At 44.3% G+C, this 23,175-nt stretch overlaps 1 protein-coding gene across 1 annotated transcript in view; it reads left to right on the top strand.

Moving 5' to 3' along the window:
* Positions 1 to 23,175, top strand: part of PIGL (phosphatidylinositol glycan anchor biosynthesis class L) — a 114,519-nt gene that overhangs the window by 51,836 nt on the left and 39,508 nt on the right. The gene's annotated exons all lie outside the window — the stretch shown is intronic.

Raw genomic sequence — 23,175 nt, 5'->3', positions numbered from 1 at the left:
TAATGGGAAGTCTATGGAAGAGTTTAACAGTAAAACACTTTTATCTAGAACACATGGGGGAGTTCTTATTTATAGATGGAGGGGTATAGAGACCCATATTTAATTCCACCCCACATATGATATAATATTGTCTAAAATGATCACCTTGAATATCTTGTATACATCAGTAGAACACATCAGTGCATGAAACTTTGTAATATCCTGAATGGACACTTTATTGGAGACACCCATCTAGTAAGTCGTTGGACCTCCTTTGGCTTTCAGAACTGCAGCAGTTCTTCGCGGTATACATTCCACTAGGTGTTGGACAGAATAGCTTCTTACAGTTGCCGCTGACATGGCGGCTGACAGGAAGGCCCAGTGTCCACAGGCAGATTTTTGCTGTGGAATCGGGAGCAGGCGGAGCATTCTATGGTAAAACGATTCTTCATGGCCACAAGCAGAAACCAATTGCAGTTTCCGCTCATTCTAAAAAAATCGCAGCGTAATCCATTTCATCTGAGAAGTGGAGATGGGTTTAGCCAGCAGGATTGGGTAATTTGAAAGGTGACAGACCGCGCGATATTGTGACGGGACATCGCGCCCTATGTTGGTATTATGAGCCGGAGGTGTATGATGACATGTGACAGTGTGATTGGCTGCACGCTGATTAAATTAATGGCTACACTTGGTCCTGTGAATTAGGAGATCGGAGTAAACAGCTGACAGGTATGTCTTTTAATAACATGCTAATGGTGGAGCAATTGTGGCTAATTCTATTGGCAGGCAGGCATATGTATTTTACTATTTAAGGTGGGGGGTTGGTGTTGGATGCATGCTTTAAAAAGGCCAATCACTTGCCGAAACGTCACTGCTTGTATCCAGTTTTATGGAATTGAAATAAAGGAAGAGTTTTATATAACATCTACAGTCTGCTGTGGATCCTCTTCATGCTTTGATTGACTATCCTCAGGATAGGTCATCAATAGTTGATCGACAGGGCCCACTGCTCAGGATCCTGCCAATCGTCTGATCGTTTGGCCCACTGTCAGTGCAGCGGGCCGCCGTTAATCTACTATTGATGACTTATCCTGGGTATAGGTCATCAGTAGTTAAAGTCCTGGAATACGTCTTTAATACCGTTGTTTGATACCCACTGATGGAGCAGTCTACCATTTGTGTCTCTCCAATCTGACATCGAGTGTGGAGAGACGCAACCACTTGCTGGGCAGTCAGATTGTTAAATCAGTTATCCAAGGCCTAGTGAATATCATGCAAGGGTCTTATTCTTAATTATAGGACCCATGTATGATACTGGCTGGGTTTTGGACAATTGCCTCGTAACCAAACCACCCAATGCGCAGTTGCATTTCTTCACAGATCGAGACAGAGAATATGTCAACACAACACAATAGACGATCAGTTGGTCTAGTTTTGAAGGCTTCCTCGTCTAGAGTCGAATATGTAAATCTTTTAGCTATTAATACAAAGTGGTTTGGGAAGTCATCTTGGTGAGTTCATCCAGTGTAAGTGACTAGACACATTTGCATGACTTTGAGCACTCGTACTGAGTCATGATGATCTGGTTACTAAATGCACTTATTATAGAATATGATCATTTACGGCAAACGTCAACAATCAGGTAACCAGTGTACCTAAATATCCATCATTGGCAGACAGCTTGCTATTTCTATTAATTTCTTTGCATGCACATATTCCTGGGGTCTGCAAACATTCGTGATGATACCAGACGTGGTTGCTTTTTTCTTCTTTCTTGGTTGAGTCCTTCATTTTGGGCTTTTGATGCACTCCCTAAAGTTATCCGCTGTGATTAGGTAATGTAAGTTGTAGAATATGAGCACGGCAACATAACTGTTATGTGTGCTGCTGGGATCTGTAGTTCTAAGCTTCCTAGCAGCACAGACCTCACAGGGTTAATTGATTGAACTGGCTGGGTGTGGTAATTCCTGCTAGCCAATCTCCTGGATCTGTGCTCACATAATAACCCAGCTCCTGGTCAGTCCGTCTAGTGTTCAAGGTGAGCAATTATGAATCCTTGTTTGTTGCAAGCTTGCTATGTGATCTGTGTCTTGCTGGTTCATGTCCGTTTGTTTGTTTATATTCTGTCAGTTTTGTGTCAGCTTGCTGTGTGACCTGTGATCTGTGTCCTGTCCTGTTGCCGCTTGCTGTGTGAACTGTGTCTGGTGCTGCTGGACTCCTGGCTAGTGTAGGGACTAGCGGTATAACCAGGAGCCATGAAGTGGTCTGCTAGCTTTCATGTTTTGTACAAAATGTCAACTAATACCTGGTATTTATATTCAACTTCCTATCTGTTACTAGTGGTTGCATTTTGGCTGCTGTGTATTCTGGCTCTGTGTGTCCTGTGGTTCAGTCCCTGTCATGTGGCATGCGAATGCGTCCTGTTCTGGTGCTTGGCTCCAAGGATCAGCTAGGACCCAGATCTGAAGACCGCTTGGCTGCCCTTATATGGGCAATGTCCCCGCTTAGGTAGGGCCACGTCAACCTCCCTATAGCCAGGGCCAGCTGCTATCCTCCCGTGTAGAACAGGGTCAGTTGTTTGAAACTCGTGTAACCCGTGTGCGTACCCCATCCTGCTTTGGTCATGATCGCGTGGGCCGCGTGCGTAGTTTGCCCACACGATCGTAACAATAACATTGTGGTTTAATTGACTAGTGTCTCATTAAGTCATTGAGCCATTCTCATGTCTCAAATAAAACTGGACTTGTTCCAGAGAAGTTGTTGCAATACCAGAAAAAACAGACTCGTTTACCGGTGCTCGGTGTACTCTTTTTAATTAGGGACATGATGGCCAAAATGCTTAGAGACAGACCCACTTGTTGACATTGCCAAGCTTAAAACTGTTCTACTGCATATTATTTTATGGCTTTGAATAAATTCCAAGTAGTATGGAGTTGTAATACCGCCCCCATTAATAAATGTGGGCCATACTGTTCCTCCATAAAGGCTCCCATACACATTTAGAGTTTCGAACCTACAATAACAGTGGGGGTGGACAACTCTCTACTATGTTGGGGGAGCAGCTCATCTTGCTCTTGATAGATGATGTTAGGGGGAAAAAAAGATCAGGGATGTTAACCTTCATCTCACTATCCATTTCTTGTCTGGCTGTGGTTTAGCCCCTTAGTGATGGCCCCATTGCCTTTTTACATCCTGCCTAAGTGGGCTTTAATCCTCAGGGACGTAAAAATATGCATCCCCTTAGGATTAAAGCCACGTGGGCTGTGGACATGACAGCTACATGCTGTCAGTTACCGGAGGTAGCTGACAACCTAGAGCTCTCATGCGGGGTCATGGGTCGTTCCCCCCGGCAATGCGATTGTCGCTATCCACTGGATAGCATCAATTGCAATGAAGTCAATAAAAAGTTTTTAAAAAGTTAAAGATTACGGATCGTATCTGTGAGGGGAGATGAAATTGCATAACTCAGGTCCCCGGATTTTTCCCACAATGGGATCTTTATCGGCTGTTATCCACTGGATAATGTCGATCACGTAAAAGTAAAAAAAGTTAAATTTTCATCTCCCCTCACTGATGCGATCGATGAGAGGAGATGAAACTTTTTACCGGATGCCTCCGTATTTAAACCCTGAGGCAATCCTCCTGCACGGATCTCACCCGGATTCTGCACATTCACCTATCGGCAAAATGCCAGACACGGGAGCCGGGGAGCCCAGGAAATTTAAAATCTCCTTACTCCTGGCTACCAGAGGCAGCTGAGAGCCTGGAGCAGTGACTGGTGGTCTCGTTGAGTGGTCTCCAGTCACATGATAAAAAGGTAGCGATCTACCTTTGGCCGGTCTCATACGACCAGATAGGAATTACGGATTCCACATGCGACTGATCCGCGGTAATACGCAGATCGATCAAATGCATTGGATTCCTCAATTCCGCTCACATTAGCGGGTTGGAATTACGTAATCCACTCGCAGAAAACAGAACGCAGCATGTTGTATTTTACCACGGATATCTGCAACATAGAGCCCATCGTGCTCCATGGTCGCAGATATACCTGCAGCCCATACACCACTACATTATGTACGGACTGCGGGTACCTGCATCATTGCTAAGCAACTGTGCGGTAAATACAAACAAAAAACGGTGTACTGCACATGACCGCCTGTGTGAGTACGCAGTTATGCGCAGTACATTATGCGGCCATACACAGGGCCATGGCCAGGCTCACAGCTGGGATCCACTGCGGGCTTCCACAAGCGGATTCCACATACAGCCGTGTGAGACTGCCGTTATTCAGACCACTACCTGTAATACGTAATTTACAAGAAGCCCTGGGAACTTTCGCCTTCCTGCTGTTCCAGGAGCAGCTTGTTCAGTGCCTTCTGTGTGAGACCACTGCACCTCAGCAAGCTTATGAAGCCTCACTGGAGCGCCACTTTTCATACCTCATCCCTGCCACTGAGGTCAAGAAATACCCCCCAAAAAAATATGGCTGGGGGAGGGATACCCGGTTTAATTGCCCCATGTGCCCGTACCAACCAGGCCCCCATAATTACCCCTGTCTTCGGACATAAAATGTGAAAAAAATTATACTTTTTTCAAAATTTTCCCAATTTTGGCACTTTTGATAAATATGCATAAATTCTATTGGTATATTTTTACCACCTAAATGAAGTACAATATGTGGCGAAAAAACAATGTCAGAATCACTTGGATGTGGCCCTCCACAGTTTTCCACACCCTAAAACATAGATTGATTGCTCTCTTAATTGATGCGGCAAAAGCCCTCATCCCCATATTATGGCTTAAAAAGTACCCCCGACCTTGACCCAATGGAGGGAGAAGGTTGATCTTACCTACAATTTGGAGGAACTTTCCAGCTGGTCAAAGGGCACGCATGACAAATTTCTTCAGATCTAGAGTCCCCCCCCCCCCATCCTTACTGGGGCCTTAGGTCAATTCTAGCATGAGGTTTCTTATCCAATGAGGTCAATATACAAAAAAAAAAAATCACTTGGATATGCAAAACCTTTATGGAGTTATTACATGTCAAAGTGACACATATCAGATTTCCAAAATTTGGCTCTGTCACTAAGACGCAAACAGGCTTCATCACTAAAGGGTTAACTCTCTAAACATGCAAACATTTGGCTGAGCCGAACTTTCATGTGTATCGGGGATTGGGGAAACAGCTGGATGATCGAAAATTCATTGGACAGTTGTTTAAAAATGTATGAGCTCCTTAAAGCGGCCCTCTGGTTTTGGGAAAAAAAATTGTCCCAGGACCGGAGGAGGCTTGTATATTGACTGCAGTTGTTGTTCTCTGCCATCTCTCCAGTCCACTGTTTCAGAGTCCTGTATTTGGACATCCAAGATGGCCAATGCAATCTTCAGGATACCTAATCCCCCACAGTGCTTTGCTAGTTTTAGACTACCAATGCACGATCTCTGTTCTCTGAGGGGCGAATACCTTCATAGTACAGTGGTATACAGAAACACATGCGGTTCCAGGATTGTGTTATCTTTTCCTGCTTCTATGCGTAATATGTAATTATATTTCCTATACTAGTATACAGTGAGTCCAGGAGGTCTTCAGACCCTTTCAGGCCTCCCTAACACAGGTGTTTGCAGACATGCGTTTTTTTCGGTTTTGGCAGCATTGTCATGCACAGCTGAAAACACAGCCAAGGATGCTGAAAAAAATATATTAATACTCACCTAGTTGGTGCTGTCCGGGTCCCTGTCGCTGCTCTCCAGAGCTCCCGGCACTTGTCATCGCCAACAGAGTATCTTTTGCTAGTGACAGGGTTTGAAGACCCCGCCTCCAGCAAGAGATTGCTCTGATTGGCTAAGCCCACTGAGTATCAGCAGGCTCAGTCAATCACATCCAGTGCTGGATGCTTCAATCACAGCTGGCGCTCCTGTAGCAATCAGAGCAATCTCTCGCTAGGAGGCGGGGATTTCAATCCCCGTCACAAGCAATAGATGCTTTGTCGCCTTGACAATTGCTCGGCAGCCGACCCAGAGTTCCGGAGGACAGTGGTAGGGACCCCAACGGCGCCAGCTAGGTGAGTATTCCTTTTTTTTTTTCAGGTAGTGCAGCTATCGCTTGAAGTTTAAAAAATGTACAAAGATTTCTAACAATCTGTTGTCACTTCATCATTACGGAGTATTGAGTGCAGAATGATGGGGAAAAACCTGAATATTTTTTTGATTTGCACAAGGCCACAACATAACAAAATGTAAAAAAAAAGTGAAGGGGTCTGAAGATTTTCTGGACCAACAGTATATCATATTAATAGATTGTCAGTGCTGATTCCACATCAAATCCTTGGTGCAATCCACTTTGTGAACATGGCCTTACTTCATGCCAATATTCACACAGGCGACAAACTCGCGCAATTTTGTAGCGTTGCTACAATGCTACAAATCGCATGTATGTGAAGCCTATGCTTTCCTATGGGTTACTTCACACATGCGATGTTTTGTAGCATGCGACAAAACAACACAAAAACCTCACGGGTCCCGCTATATGCACACGACTCATGAGGTTTTGTAGCCCACGTTACTCTATGGAGCCTTTCCTCCCTGTTGCATCGCATCGCACGAAAACACAATTTTTGTGCGATACAACTTTGACAGTAGGAAATCCTTCTGTTAAAGCTAAAATTTAAGCCTTGGCTGCAGAAAAAAAAACAAAAAACACATACATCACCTGTACCGTGCTGTCAGCCCGGCCGCATCTTCTCCCCGGGTCCCCGGCAGTGATCTTCTGGCTATTACCCCGAAAATCCTCGCATGTGGTACTACAAAGTCGCAGTATCACCGCGAGAATAGCAGCGATATCACACGGACCAGCGATGCGATTTCGCTGCGATATTCTCACAGCAATGCCGTGTTGCCCGTGTGAACGAGGCCTAAAGAACATTTTTAAGAATGTGATCAGTTTTTCTCATTACTGTATTCTCTAAAAGCAGTTTCAGTATTATTGTCCACTCCATAGGTCGACGACCCAGTAGGTTAAAAAAAATTACAAATTTGAAAAAAAAAAATTTAATTGATCATTTTCAATTTCCTGCAGATTTCAATTAAAATTCAAATTTAATTTCTAAGAAAAAAAAAAGATTTAATCCCAGTGAACCGAGTAGCCTACCTGATACTGGGTACTGGGGAAGCGTTTTCTTCACGATACCCTCACCATATTACGCTTTCCTATGCCAGTCTCCCTCTAGACCTTACTAAATAAATTACGCCGGTGTACTTGGTAGCCATCACTTTTATTTGTAGCCAGAATCTTACTTCAATTACTATGTTCTTAAAAGCCAGCAAAATCTGAAAAAAAGGAATTATTAACATAGCAATAGGTACTGCATGACAAGTTTAGGATGGATTGGCACCAGGCATTGCATTAGAGAAATGGATACCCTGCCCAGGGGAACCGCTGACCTAAACTGCAAAGGAAAGCATCTGGCACAGTTTTACAGATCTGTACGGCTTGTCACTGTAGATTTACAAAGGTAAGGTTCCCTGCTTGGGCTACGCTGCCATACACTTTCAGTCTGGTAATTCATCATCTTCTATATGCCCCTGTTGTTTAAGTCTGTGCCCATTTAAAGCCATTCATATCTGAAAAAGTATAGTTTTCACCACTGATAGGTTTTATGTAAAAGTGTGATATTTAATCCCCTGATTAAAATGCAGTACAGTATTTTTTTTTTTCCTTATTCCAAAATGTGGCGCCTTCTTCCCCGATTATTATGCCATGTTTCCCCTGCTTCTATGTAATAATTTGTTCTGTACTAGTATATGTCATATTGCCATATTTTCCAGATTAGCAGCTATTGGCTAATCGGCTCTATGACTCAAATCGACTGTCCAATCAATCACTTTCCATATGATGTCAGAGCTGATTGGCAGTTTTCAGTTAAGACATCCTTCACTCAGTAGGATCCTAGCAGTAATCAGTGTTACCATGACTAAATACTAGCGCTTTTTTGCAGTGGCAGTACCCGGCACCCATAGGCTGACATTGTAAAAAAAAAAAAAATAATGTATGCTGCATGGTATGTGTTTTTTTTTTTTATTGTCCTGCAGTACCATGTCAGGCCACTGTGCAATGTATGGAGCTGGCTGCTCTGGCCATAAAGCAACTTTGTACAGTAAAACACCAGCCCGAGCAATCAACTTATCATGGGGGGTTCCAGGTAGAGCACAGTCTTAGGGGAAATCCAGATGGGGCAGATTTGCTGTGGAAATTCTGTGGCATTTACAGTAGCAGCAAAGAGAATGAGATCTTGAAAATCTCGTCTACAATCTGCGGAAATAATGCGCACAAAACCTGTGCGGAAATTGACATGCCGCCATTTTCACAGCGGAATTCAGCTCTTCTCAATGAGGTGGTGAATTCTGCACAGAAATATGCAATAAAACCTGTTTAGAAATCCACACCAAATGGACCTTTCCGCTGCAAATTAGCCCCTATGTGGACCCAGCCTTAAGGTCTAATGTACACGGGTGGGTGTGATTTGCGGACGATCTGCAAGTCAAGCTGTCCATAGGGAAACCTGGGCATCCACAAATGAAATAAAGCATGCAAATTTGACTTTCGAACCTCTTGGTCAGAAAAACAAGTTGCAGCGTGCTCCATTTCTGTGTGGATCCCGCAGGGACGGCTTCGATTGAAGTCAATGGAAGCCGTCCGATCCACTCGCCGTCCACAATTGTATTGCGGATGGGCATAGGATTCCGCGGGAGAGCAGGAGTTTAAAGAAGAAACTCCACTGCGCATGCGTGACGGCGTGCTGGCGCTTTCACACATATTTGCAGTGAAGAAGGTATAAGACCTGGACAGGTGCGCAGAGGATCCGGATGGGTAAGCAGGGTCCTCAGCCGCGGGCAGGATCAGATTCCGCTGCGGTTTCTCGCATGCAGTATCCATCCGCCCATGGACATTGGGCCCTAATCAGTTAGGGAAAGTAGCAAGCGACATCTTGGACACCTTATTATACATTTTACTGCTTTTATTGCATATGTGTACACTTTTTGATTCTTTCCTCTTATGCACTCAAACCCTTTTTAGTTCTTTATTTTTGGTAGAAGACCTCAATACTGAGTCTGAACCTGCTGTTTTGGGGACTCCTATGGCACCAGATGACAATAAAACAAGTTTACAAAAAACATACCTTCATGGCTACAACATACTTCAGTCCCTTAACCCTTTCCCACTGCAGCCCTTTTTCTCATTTTCTACTTTCCTCCCCACTTTCAAAAAATCCTAAGTCTTTTATTTTTCTGTTTCACACCTACACAACGGCCTGTTTCTTGCGAGACGAGTTGTAATTTTCAATGGTATGATTTAATGTAGCGCATAATATACTGGAAAACCTTTAAGCAGTTCCAAGTGGGGAGAAAAGGAAAAAATACAACGGTGCAGTTTTTGGGGACCGTTTGTAATGTTATTACATTACCACATTTTGCATAGTTGTTTTCAATATAGAACCACTTAAAATACATTTTAAGGGTGTAATTCAGACGACCGTATATCATCCCTCTCTGCCTCTGGGAGGGCGGGAAGGTGGCGGAGCTAAGTTTCATGACGTAGCTCTGCCTCCATTCCGCCCCTCCCATTGCAAATAGTGGCGAGAGGCGGTGAGGGGGCGGGAGCTCAGTGCACTGCTCCCGGCTCTTCCAGCCTCCTCCCCGTGCAGAGAGGGACGTCGTATATTGGCCGGGCATGAAAACCCAGCCGATATACGGTCGTCTGAATGCGCCCTAAAAAAGCAAATTTTTGCTTTCCGTCAGCATTCTTTGAACCCATAAACTTTTTACTTTTGCAGGGATTGTGGACTATGTGAGGGCTCTTTATTTGCACGCCAACATTTAGTGTTTTTTTTGGGTACCATTCTGGGGCACATGGGACTTCTACATTGCTTGATACAGGGTGATCAAGAAAACGCAATTCTGACATTGTATGTACATGTGTGTGTTTGTGTGTGTGTATGTATATATATATATATATATATATATATATATATATATATATATGTATATATATATATATATATATATATATATATGTGTATATATATATACATAATTTCCTGACTATGTTCGCCACGTGGGATTAAAAATGTTTTATTTTGATAATCTGGACTTTTGCGGACGCAGTGATAAATCATTTTCATTTTTTTTAATTTTTGAGGAGAGGACCAGAAAAATAAGGGATTTTAAAGTTTTACTACTTATTTTTGGTAATATTTAATAAAACTTTGTTTTTCACTTCTATTTTCCATCTTTTAGACCGGTCTCACACAAGCTGGTCTGATTCTGTGCGTGGGAGGCCCACAGCGGATTTCGGCTTTGAGCCCTGCCGGTGACCCTTTATAAGGCCACATAATTGTATTGTGTATGACCGTGTACTCACGCAGGCGGTCATGCGCAGTACAGCTTTTTTTTGGTCTGTATTTCCCTCGCCGTCGCTTAGCGATGACACAGGTACCCACAGCCCATATAGAATGTAATTGCATTTGGGCTGCGGGTATATCCGCGACCATACAGCACAGTGGGCTCTCTGGTCGAGTATTCAACAGTAAAATACAAGAGTATTGCGCAATTCCGACACACTAATGTGAGCAGAATTCTTTAGTCCCATGTATTTCATTGTACAGCGTATTACAGCAGATCACAAGATCGCGGAATTCGCTATTCAAATCCAGTTGCGTGAGACCGACCGAAGTCCCCTTAGTGAACTTGAACTTCCGATTATTTGATAGCTGATACAGTATAATGCAATATCCTAGTATTGCATTATACCGCGTTTTGACAGGCTATCTATAAAGACACGCTGCACACACATCTTTATAAGCAATTAGTCACAGCAGTCCCTAGCTGCCATGACACAACCCAACGGTACTTCTCCAATCGCCCTGCAATGTGATGGCAGACATTTAAATAGTTAACAGACCTAATCGGCTCCAGAGCCCTCTCCATACACGGACACCTGTATGAGGCGGGTCAGGAAAGGGTTGTGCAAAGTTTTAAAGTTATCTTTTATCCATAGCTTGGGGGATAACTTCCTGATTATTAGGGGTTGTCCGCTGGGACCTCCTCCAATCCCAAGATCGGAGGTCCGATTGGTCCCCAAGTGAGTGGAGCGAAGGTCGTGCAGGTGCGCTGCTGCTATATTTACTTCAATGACCACACCGGAGTTTGCCGAAGCGCTTGACCTCTGTAATCTCTGGTGCTATCATTGAAGTTAATGGAGTGGCAGCGCTCTTGTACATATAGAGTCAAAGAAAGTCCAGCCTGTCGAGAATCACATGAAGAAGCTTTATTATACAAGATAGCAGGAGTATAAACCATGCGCAGGTCTAGAAATATATACATCATCCCATGAATAAGCACTATTGCTCGGAAGGCATGTTTTTTTTTTAGACATGTATGGCTTTTTCTCCTGTTGCCTTGTATAATAAAACTTCTTCATGTGATTCTTGATGTGTTATAGGGAAAGTTAGGGGGCAGGAAGGGTGTCGTCTCTCCTTAAGGAGAGCACCCAAAAAGTGTGTGGAGACACCTAGGGGTTGAGTGGGTCGTGGGATGGCATCGTCTCTCCCCAAGGCAACACCCAGAAAGGCTGTGAGAAGACACCTGAGAGGTGAATGAGGAGACTTATAAGGCTATGCTAGCTCCTCTGGGTAATTTTATGCAAATAAGGAAGATGGAACAATACCTCTGCAGCGCCACCGATTGGATGGCAGCATTGATTTGAAGGAATGCTTCCATCCAATAGGTGGCGCGCCAGGGGAACATAGGTATACTGTGGATTTTGAAATCCACAGCACTCTGTATTTGTTGCAGGAATGTTGTGGAAGTCATCCATTGCAATGCAATGAGTGAATTCCGCATTAGAATCCGCCTACACGTATTGTGCATATTTTCTTTGCTAGCTTCATACCCCGTGGTGATCAGATACTTCTCAGCAACCCTGGCGAGTTTTCATGGCATCCTGGGTGATATTACCCTGTTTTTCCAAAAACAAAACAGAGTCTTATATTAATTTAGGATCCAAAAGATTTTACTTTTTCCCATGTATAACTGCCTGGGCACTATTTAAATTGACTTTTTTATTACCTGTACCTAGTGCTTTTTTATTAGGGCTTATAGTTCAAGCATCCTGGAAAATCCTAAATAATCATACTGCATCCTCAAAAATCTTGAAAAATCATACTAGGGCTTATTTTGGGGGTAGGTCTTACTTTCAGGGAAACATGGTAGCTGCTACGGTATATACCATACTGGTATAAAACATGTTCATTTCCCTGTTTCTGATGTATTCTCTCACTTAATGACTCTAGTATGTATGTTCTTTCATGGGAAAAGAGCATTTACATTTAATAAATTCACAAATTTTAACAATTTTCATGTATACATGATTTTATTTTGCAACATAGAAGTCGTAAGAGTAATGATGAACATCTTACATTATACAGCCTCACATACTATACTTATTTGTAAGGCCTCATTATCACAGGGCGACAAAGTTGTCGATTTTTTTTTTCTCACGTTGCGACAATGCTACAAATCGTATGTATGTGAAGCCCATGCTTTCCTATGGGCTACTTCACACGTGTGATGTTTTGTAGCATGCGACAACCTGACACAAAAGCCTTGCAGATCCCACAATATGCCCGCGACACGTGTGGTTTTGTAGCCCATGTTTTCCTATGGAGTCTTCCTCTCTGTTGCATCGCACACAAAAAAAAAATCCTCGCATGTGGTGCTACAAAATCGCGCTATCACCGTGAGAAACCGCAGCGATATCGCACGGACCAGCGATCAGATATCGCTGCAATTTGCTCGCGGTGATGCCGTGTCGCCCGTGTGAACAAGGCCTTACAGCTTTGGAGGCGAGGAGAGGGGGAGCCCAGCTACTAAATTTGCACCAATCTGACTTTTTTTAGTGGAATCGATTTTTTTTGAGCGCCGTGTGAGTCTGATTTATCACATCACAACGCACAAACTTGCAATGTTCGTACGATGCGTTTTCAACATTATCAACTCCTGTTGTAGTCTATCTCGCAAGAAAAACGCACGAGAAAATCGCAAGCATCAGTGATGCGATGTGAGATGATTTTCCAGGATAAAACATCGCTCACATTGAGACATCGCATGAGCAAATATCCGAAATTGTTGCGAGTTGAGCCTTAGGCTACAAATTCATACACAATGTGCATCAGGTAGTCGGAGAAGCTGTTGCAGCCATCTTTGTTTGCCCCGGTCCGAAGGGTCGCCTTAATTTGTCAAATGATGTCTTTGTTCTGTAAATGCAAACCATATGTGACATTACAGACGATGACATCACCGGTCACCGAAGCGCACTAACGGGATCTTTTCCTTGGTATCGTAATATTTCTAATGGTGTGGCGGTCTAGATAAACGCTCTCCATAGTGGATCATACGAATGGCCTTTGTTGTCAGGGAATCATTAACAACTCAATGGCCTGCGGTTGAGATGGAGTTAAACCATTGTGTGTTCGGCTTCTCCGGTGACAAGGGGAGGGGTGCAGTGGTGACTTCCCTCTTGTACAACATGAGATTTATACCTTGATCCATCATGCAGCTTGGCAGCTCTGCCATCAAGACCGAGGAGACAAAAGGCCATGGGGGTGGAGCGAAGGCCGGGCCCACTGACATAGACAAAATGTGCTCAGCTGCAGTCCGTCAGGTGCTTTATCTCCACCCTATGACCTTGAGCTTACAGATCTTGGCACATGTTCCTAGAAAGCTGGCCCCAGCACACTGGTTACATAGTTTCCATGTCAAGATATCTCGCATACTCTCCAGGTTTTCCTGGACTTTCTGAAGGTCTTACAAGGCCTGGAAACCTAGAAATGCACACAGCATTCACATTTGGAGTAAGTTGTGTATTTCGGTAGGTTTTAGTAAGGGGATTGTTAATTTTGACCAACGTTGAAGACCTCCGCTCCTGAATTCGAAGGCTTTTCCGCGTTATACTTGCATCCGAAGCGATTAATATAAAATATCACATGCCGCAGCTCTGGTTACTGGACAAGTTTTCCCTACTTTCACGCGCTGTCTTGTGGTAGTAGCAAAGTTACTATGTGCTCATATACTACTACGTGTCAACACATTTCAGATTCTCAGTCCCCTATTTGGAGGTACAGGAGCCAGGGGCATAGCTGGAGTTGAATGAGCCTCAGGGCCAATTTTGGACCTGCCTCCACCCCAGCTTGGTTGCACAGGTCCAATAGCATTGCCTGAAGCAGATCTAATTGAAAGTGGTGCTCACCCTGGGATCTAGATGGGCCTAGGACATGTTTAATTCCATTCCTTTTTCCAAAAATGGAACAGCGAGAGCCCTGACGCAGGTGTGAATTGGCCCTTAACATGGTATATTCAGATGTGCTTAAAAAATAAATCGCAGCGTGCCCTATTTTGGTCTGTATTCATGGACCCATTAAAGTCTATGGATGAGTTAAAAAAAAATGCAGTGAACACATATTCACCGCAAGTTTTGTTTTTGCGCACCCTGTGCTCCATGAGTTGTGACAAAACTGACATTACTTGGGCTTTTTTTTTCTTTTTTTCGCGTACGTGAAAAACGGATCACGCATGGATGCTACACTGATGTAAACAAAAATGCTTATAGGCACATACACTCGGTTTTTAATAACCGAAACCGCATCCACCAGGGGTGTAACTACAGAGGATACAGGGGATGTGGTTGCACCCGGGCCCAGGAGCCTTAGGGGGCCCATAAGGCTTCTCTTCTCCATATAGGGAACCCAGTACGATGAGTAAAGCATTATAGTTGGGGGCCCTGTTACAAGTTTTGCATCGGGGCCCAGGAGCTTCAAGTTACTCCTTTGGCATCCACCATTCTAAACAATACTCTTTATCGTGTCCTATTTGTATCAGTTACTTCACTACAGCCAATCATCTCTGAGCTTTAGCGGTCAGTATGTAGTTGTTATGGTATATGTGTCATATTACACTATACGCAATATCACAAAAGCAAGAGGCAAACTGAATAGTGAAGTCGACAGATAAGCAATGACAGGTGATGTATGCGTGGGAAGCTCCGTCTAATAGTCCTCTGGGGATTCTCATATAATTTGTATGAGATGAGGATTTTATCATGCTTGAAGATGAAACTACACATTATTGCAGGAGTGCTAAGCTCCTTCTAGATGGAGACTGTCCGCAAGGAGAAATAATCTGAGAAGAACTTGTAATAAGGCCAAACAGCCTTACAGGATGCTTATACACCTTGTTCTACACTCGGACGCCGTTTGTATCCAAGCTGAATTGCAGATGTAATACATATGTGTCCCAAGTTTCGCTATATTTTTGACAAAGGGCACCAGCCCGAAACGTTAACGTTGCAAACTATTGTGAACATCTGGATTACTTCAAGAAACCTTATGAGCATGTCAAGATTCTAGCGTGTGCTGTCCAACTGCGTGCTGCTGCGTCCATGAAAGTCCGATCTATCAAAAAAGCACGCAGTCGGCAGAAAAAGAAAAAAATTCCAGAATTGCACCTTTTTAGTCACCCGGTCTCCAAAAAAAAAAAACGTAATAAAAAGTTATCAAAAAGTTGTATGTGCTCTAATTAGAGATGAGCGAACGTACTCGGATAAGCACTACTCGTCCGAGTAATGTGCTTTATCCGAGTACCGCTGTACTCGGGGCTAAAGATTCGGGGAGCGCCGCTGCTGACAGGTGAGTTGCGGCGGGGAGCGGGGCAGAGCGGGCGGGAGAGAAGGAGAGAAAGATCTCCCCTCCGTTCCTTCCCGCTCTCCCCTGCAGCTCCCCGCTCCGCGGCGCTCCCCGAATCTTTAGCCCCGAGTACAGCGATACTCGGATAAAGCCCATTACTCGGACGAGTAGTGCTTATCCGAGTACGTTCGCTCATCTCTAACTCTAATGTAATGTTATAGAGACAGGACTGATAGCTGGCCAATTATGCTGCACCTTGGAGGCCTCTTTAAGGGCTTTTACCCACTAGCGTTCTATTTAACTCTGCGATATTGCAGCGGTTTTTTCAAAGGGACTTTCTAATGTTAAAATCGCATCGCATGAAAATCGCAAACGCACAAACTTGCGATTTTTCTGCGATGCGATTTTAACACGAGAAAGGCCCATTGAAGAAAACGCAGCGATATCGCAGCGTTAAAAAAAAAAAGAACGCTAGTGGGTAGAAGCCCTAAAGGTGTTGTCCAACTTCTAGCTGTTTTGCTGCAGGAAGCGAATAGCTCCATACATTTTACAGTGGCCCAGGCTTGTACTGAGTCGCAATAAAGTGAATGGGACTCAGACAGCAGTACCAACCCAGGCCACTGTACAATGTACGGAGCTGTCCCCTTCCTGCAGCAAAACAGCTAGAAGTTTGACAACCCTTTTAAAGAGCCCTCTCAGGTGCAGTATAATTGGCCAGCTGCAGAACATGCACCCTTTCTCTGCCACACAGACTACATGGCATGTCTGTAATTAGTGGTGTAAGTATGCCACTCTGCCATAGTATATAAAATCCTGTTTTACATGGACAAGTTATGATAACCGTGCTCTGTGGTGGAGGGCTTTATTCTGGTGGGATCCTACTACTCTAAAGCTATCAGTCCTGTCTCTATAACATTACATTTTGGTTTTGACTGGTGTGGCTTTAGAGATAAGGGCTTCTGTAAAGGGTGTGAACCCTGTCCATAAAGGGTTAAAGGTGGTAGGATTGATTTCGGCCTTTCAGCTGTAGGGTTCCAGTGAACTGAAGTGACCTTTATCTCTCTCTGTCCCTATCCTATAGACTGAAGAGGCAGCCGACTCAGGCACAGACCCTCAGGGCTTTCTTCAGCTTGTCACACCTAATATTAATGTATCCTTCCTGACCCCATTCCATTCCCATAGTGCCGAAATGGTTTCACTTGGAAATCTTCCCAAAATAAATCTTACTTCATTATTTTTGAGGGAACCAAGTACATTGGTGTGACACTGGCACGCCATGCTTTATGTAATGATATTATTACCCCTGCCCACGTTCTGGAGGCTCTCCGAAATAGTCATATTAGCCACGTTTATCATGCAACTCCTTCTATCTGTTCTATCTAACTACTTATTAAAAATGATTTTCCGATTTGAAACCCTGTACTTTTAATGACGCTCAAGATACATAAATATGATATAAATAGACACAGAAACCCAAAAAGTTTTGTTACACAACGGCAAAAATGTTTTCCATATCAGGGGTGTTCAACGTGAGCCCCCTTTGTCACTTTAGTAAAGTTCCTGCCATACACGTTGTAGGGTATCACAACTGACTCATGCAATGGCCTCTGTGATGTGGACTCGCAGGTCGTACATGGTGGGTGGTAAGGGGGCATGTAGACTATCTATAACAACCCCCTTCCCCAGAGGTAAAAAAGCACACGGCGTAAGGTGAGGCCAAGGAAAATGTTTGCTATTGTCACGACCTGCATGGCCAGTCTATCTGTTTGGTAGTCACCCAATAAGTTGACTTCATTGCGAAAATGGGGGATGCCCCGTCCTGTTGGAAGATGAAACCTGGGATTTTCTGTTCCAGCTGCGGCAGACACCATATTTGTATGATGTCCAGGTACGAAATCCCCGGGATTCCCTCCTCATAGAAAAAAGTGATAGTTCAAATACATTCACCTTGCGTTTTCCCTCCCCTAGATTGTATACTCTCGCAGAAAGCATCGCCTCTAGAGATGAGCGAATCTACTCGGTTCGGGTGTTTTTGCACTCGAGCACCGCTTTTTCCGAGTAACTGACTACTCGGACGAAAAGATTTGGGGTGCGCCGGGGGTTGCAGAGGGGAGTGGGGGGGGGGGGGGGGAGAGAGCTCCCCCTGTTCCCCACTGCTACCCCCCTGCTCCACCACGCCGCCCCCTGAATCTTTTCGTCCGAGTAGTCAGTTACTTGGAAAAAGCGGTGCTCGAGTGCAAAAGCACCCGAACCGAGTACGCTCAATCATCTCTAATCGCCTCGCTTTACCGTCTGGTTTTAGGGCCTGTAACGATTGCATTCGGTAGGGATAACATCGCAAACGGTTGCATATGAGTCTTCCATACAGTCGGCTGCGGGACATCCAATCCTCTGCTCGCTCTGACCGTGGATTTCAGAGGACTCTATGTGAAACTTGCACTCTCCATTGTTTCCACGCTTACTGGTGGGCGGCTGGATGATTTTCACTTATAAATTGTGTGCTCTCTGGGGGAATCCTCACCAAACGTTATAGACGTGAAAATCAAGGACATAAGAGATTCTCCTGCCTTTGTTGGCAGACGTTTTTTCACAGATCCCCCAAGCAAAGATCTATGGATGTGAATAATCCGCAGCCCGTACGCAATTAACATTACGTATGAGCGGCAGAAACGCTCAGAACTTCATAGGAAAATAGATTTTAAGTAGAGATGAGCGAATCTACTCGGTTCGGGTGTTTTTGAACTCGAGCACCGCTTTTTCCGAGTAACTCACTACTCGGACGAAAAGATTCGGAGTGCGCTGGGGGTTGCAGAGGGGAGTGGTTGGGGAGAGAGAGCTCCCCCCTGTTCCCCACTGCTACCCCCCACTCCACTACGCCGCCCCCCCGGCGGTACTGCATGAGGTTACACGTTGGATAGGCTCTGACAGCAGAGAGGCTGGCAATATATAGTAAGAGAACCCCGACGGACGTCTTCCAACATCAGAGCTGTACAGCCTTAAATCATAATGTCTTCAGAGGTCAGATAGTGGATTGGAAAGGGTTAATGCTTTACCGTTATGTAAACGTGCTGGTGTCTGTAGCTAGCACGTGAACGCACCGCCGCCAATTTACGGATAAAACTGTATTTTCAATATACTGTATAGTCTTGAATACCTTTTTATTTCCTAGTCATGTCCAAAGTTCAGAACATAAAATACAAGCTGTAGAGTTTTTCTATCTCGGTGGCGTGCTTCAGACCGTAATTACTGCTAGACTTGTTTTATGTCTTTTTGCTATGTGATGGGTAAACAACATTTTTTATTTGTGTATGGTTGAAAGCGTGTCACTGCACTGGTATTTCTAACAGGAACACATGTGGAGACGGCAGATGTTAGCACAGTTTTCGGTGCAGGTTCCGTACCAGATCTGTGACCCATTCATTTGGAAAGCCTGCCAAGGGGGCAGACATTAAAGGGATGTTCCCATCTCGGTTTTTCTTAGCCAAGATGGGAAACCGCTGCTATAATTACCGGCCATCCGACTAAAGCCTACAGAAATAGCCCAGCGCTGTTTCCGTAGCTCTCATTCGCTTCAATGTGAGCTATGTAAACAGCGCTGGGCTGAAGGGCTCAACTGCTTCCGATGAGTGTCAGAAATACAGCGCCGGGTTTTCCTATTTCAGCCATGAAAAGTTGAGATGGGAAAACCCCTTTAATTTATAGAGTTGCTATCCAATAGGTGGCACTTGGGTCACTTTCTTCCTCTAGGAGGATAGTCTATTTACATATCCGTTTTCCTAGGGAGCATTGCCGGGCCTACAAGACTCCCTAGGCCAACTTTGCAGAGAAACTTTATTCCCTGCAGTACTTGTGGGAATGCTGTAGATTTTTTTTGAGCTGAGTCAATCGGGGGTTGTTAAACCAGTGGTCACTTACATTATTGTGTATGGTGTTGAAGATTCTACAACTTAAAGGGAATGTGTCATCAGAAAACGACCAATTATATAGATCGCATTTTTATGTTAAACATATTTTTTAAGAATTTGTGGAGATTTTCTTTTAAACTTTTGGTCACAATTTGTATATATATTTTTTTAATCCTAAAATCTTGCATTTTTCACATTGACCACAGAGCCTTATACTAGTCTGTGACTTCCTGATCTGTAGAAAAAAACTTTGCAGCAGTCATCTCACTAACATCACAGGCAGGATTATACCGAAAGATAACACCTCTCTGTAGATAACACAGGATCCACCATTCATATAAGCTGTGACTATCTACCCCCCCCCCCCCTCCCTGCAAAATGACGTCTGCAGGTCACAGACCATGTCTAGTACAGTCTCCCATACAAGTCAGTGATTCAGTTCTGTCCATTGTGTGAATGGCCCGTGAAGGTACCGTAAAGCAGCTCTCTTAATTCTCTAAATGTAGCTCAGGAAAGATGGCCACCCCACTAACCCATGTATAAACAGTAGAATAAAAAATTCTAAAATCAGACAATAAAAACAGATGAGAAAAATGGCAAACGTTACATTATCTTAATTAGTTTAAAAACAATTTTGGTGATATAGTCCCTTCAAAATGTGCAACATATAAGTAACGTGAATCCAGACTAATAGGGCTTTGATAGAAGAACAAAGGAGCTCTTCTGCATCTCCTGTATAAATTCAGAGAAAACAATTATGTGATGTTTCATCAGACCCCCCCATGTAAAGGCCCATTTAGACACAACGATTATCGCTCAAAATTCGCTCAAAAGACATCTTTCATTTTTCTGCCGAACGATGAATTTCAGTTCGGCCTGAAATACATCGTTCGGCAGAAGAGCTGATAAGCAGGACCGCACACTGTGTTCTGCCCAGGGAGCGCTGATTTCATTGTCTCAGCTGTCAGCCCCGTGACAGAACAAAGGGAATTTATTCAGAGAACAGCGGCAGCCTTAAACCTAAGTAGGATGCTTACACCTTTATAATAAATTCGACACATCTTAGCCAGCCCATGCGACATAACATCAAATCTATGAACGAGTCTAGATTTGCACTATTTATGCCAGTTTCCCGCTCCCCACCCCTCCTCCCTCTGTCAGCCTTTTATATGCCGCAGTTGCATTGACAGCAATATATAAGGGGTTAAATAACTGGGGTCGTTGCTTTCTCCAGACCCAGCCATTACAGCTGGAGCCCTGCTGTCATTACACAGCCAAACGTCACGTTCACAGGCTTCTGATACAGGGCCGTAAAAAGGTGTATGCATCAGAATAAAGCTGCTTTACAGACGCTATCAAAAGGCGTACTCATGGTCGTTAAGAGGTTAAAGAACATTTGTGTTTGGTGATATCTATTCAGGAAATAAATGTTTGCTACTATGTTAGACTTTTATAACACAGATACATTTTCATCTCCAAATTCATTAACAGGAGTATATAAAGAGAAGGCTACATTCACACCTGCGTTTTGCCTCCCAGTCATAATTCCATTTCTCTGTTCCATTTCCTGAGCAGAGAAACGGAATTAAAACTTCCCGGCTCAGGAAACAGAACAGAGAAATGGAATTATGACTGAAAAGCAAAACGCAGGTGTGAATGTACACTAATGTCAGGCTCACAGGAGCGTATCTCACTGCATGCCACCCGGGAGAGACAAGCTTGCGGTAGGCAACAAGTATGCAATGACATTGCAATGTCATTGCATACTTGCTGCGTGCAGCCAATCGCCATGTACTATCTTGGCGTGCATGTACACGTAATACACACCAAGATAGAACATGCTGCGTGTATTTTGAGCAATTCGTGTGAGGAGCAACATGGCCACCTATGGGAGATTGGTACAGAAAATTATGCACGCAAAACTCATGCACATAATACGATGTGACCTTCTTCCTGTGTGAAGTGACCCGGCCTCATGTCCACGGGGAAAATGGAATTCAAAAATCTGCGTGAGTCTCCCGTGTGTGAGATCTGCACCCATAGGGAATCATTGTGCACCTGCAGGTAATTAAATACCTGTGAGTGTCATTTTTTCCTGGTATGCAGATCGCACAGTGAGAGAACACCTGCAGCATGTTCCATTTTCTGCGGTTTTCCCGCACTGACGGCTTTCATTGAAGCCAATAGAAGCCGCCTGATCCGCGATACAGCTGCGGATGACATTGTGGCTTTGTCGTAGATCCGCAGGAAAGCAGGAGTTTAAAAATAATAACAGTAGGCACAGCGCATGTGCGCAGCACACCGCCACTGTCGCAAGCGCATCCGCTGTGCAGAAGAAAGAAGATCCAGCCACGACGGAGGGGGGAACCGCGCCGTGTCCAGACAGGTGAGTATAATGTATTTTTGGGCCTCATGGCTGCAGACATGGGTGGAATCTGCTGCCAGATCCTGCACTGGGAAACCATGCGTACCCGTGGACAAGAGGCCTTAGGCCTCAAGTCTACGGCACGTGCAGATTTTTCATGCTGATTTCCGCAGCGGATGCACTGCAAGTTAAAATTAAATTGATTTTTCATTGCTTGCGGAAGATCGCAGATTGCGTTTTTTTTCTGTACGGAAATAATGTATTTGTGGATGCATTGCGTATCTTGAGCTCCCATAGAGATGAATGGAGCACATCCATGTGTGATCCGCGGTAAAATGGAGCATGCTGCGATTTATTATCCACACGTGGTATCCACAAATCCAATAAAAACGGATCCGCAGGTATTAAATGATGACCAATGCTTCCCTATGTGTGGCTTAATTTGCGGATCTCACGCAAATCAAATCCGCCGTGGACATTGGACCTTAATCTGGTTGCCAGTTTGGGTGAAACTACGTATTCCCGTCCTAGGCTTCTCAAAAACCTTTGTAACTTATTTACAGGGTCGATGACATTTTTAGTTGTATGACATTAGACGTTTGTTCAGGATACAGAGCAAACATAACACGTGCCAGGGCTATATGAATTGGGAACATTGGTTTATAAGTACAGAGTGGGGCGACCTGCAAGTCAAGGCTGATAGTCCAGAATGGTGAGGACTTGTCTCATTTTTCCATTATCATGGGAAGCTTGCAAAGCTCCTGGGTGGATTGGCCAGTCCAGCACCATGAAGGTAGTATGTATTCATAGTAGGCCGCTTTCTATTAAACATCCTGACTTTGAATTACAGTCATACCTCTACTTTCGTCACCTTCTTCTTTAGCCTGTTTCCAGTTTTGCAGATTCTCCTTCGCCTCCACTCTCGTTGCCTGCTTCTAGTTTTGCCGCCGGCCCACGTGACCTCACTGTCCAATCACAGCCATTCATGGATTGCTCCAATCACAGCCATTAATGGATGAATGGCTGTGACTGGAGCATCCAGCGCTGGCTGTGATTGGCTGAGCAGGCTGTCACTCAGCTGACTCAGCCAATAAGAGCTATCTCTTGCTGGAGTTGGAGATTTCAATCCCCGTCACTAGCGAGATGCTCTGCTGGCTTAACAAATGCCCAGCAGCCTGCACGGAGGTCG

Source organism: Eleutherodactylus coqui, chromosome 4 (genome assembly GCF_035609145.1).
Source record: "Eleutherodactylus coqui strain aEleCoq1 chromosome 4, aEleCoq1.hap1, whole genome shotgun sequence".
NCBI classification, from domain to species: Eukaryota; Metazoa; Chordata; class Amphibia; order Anura; family Eleutherodactylidae; genus Eleutherodactylus; species Eleutherodactylus coqui.
This window is presented reverse-complemented; position numbering and strand designations above follow the sequence as displayed.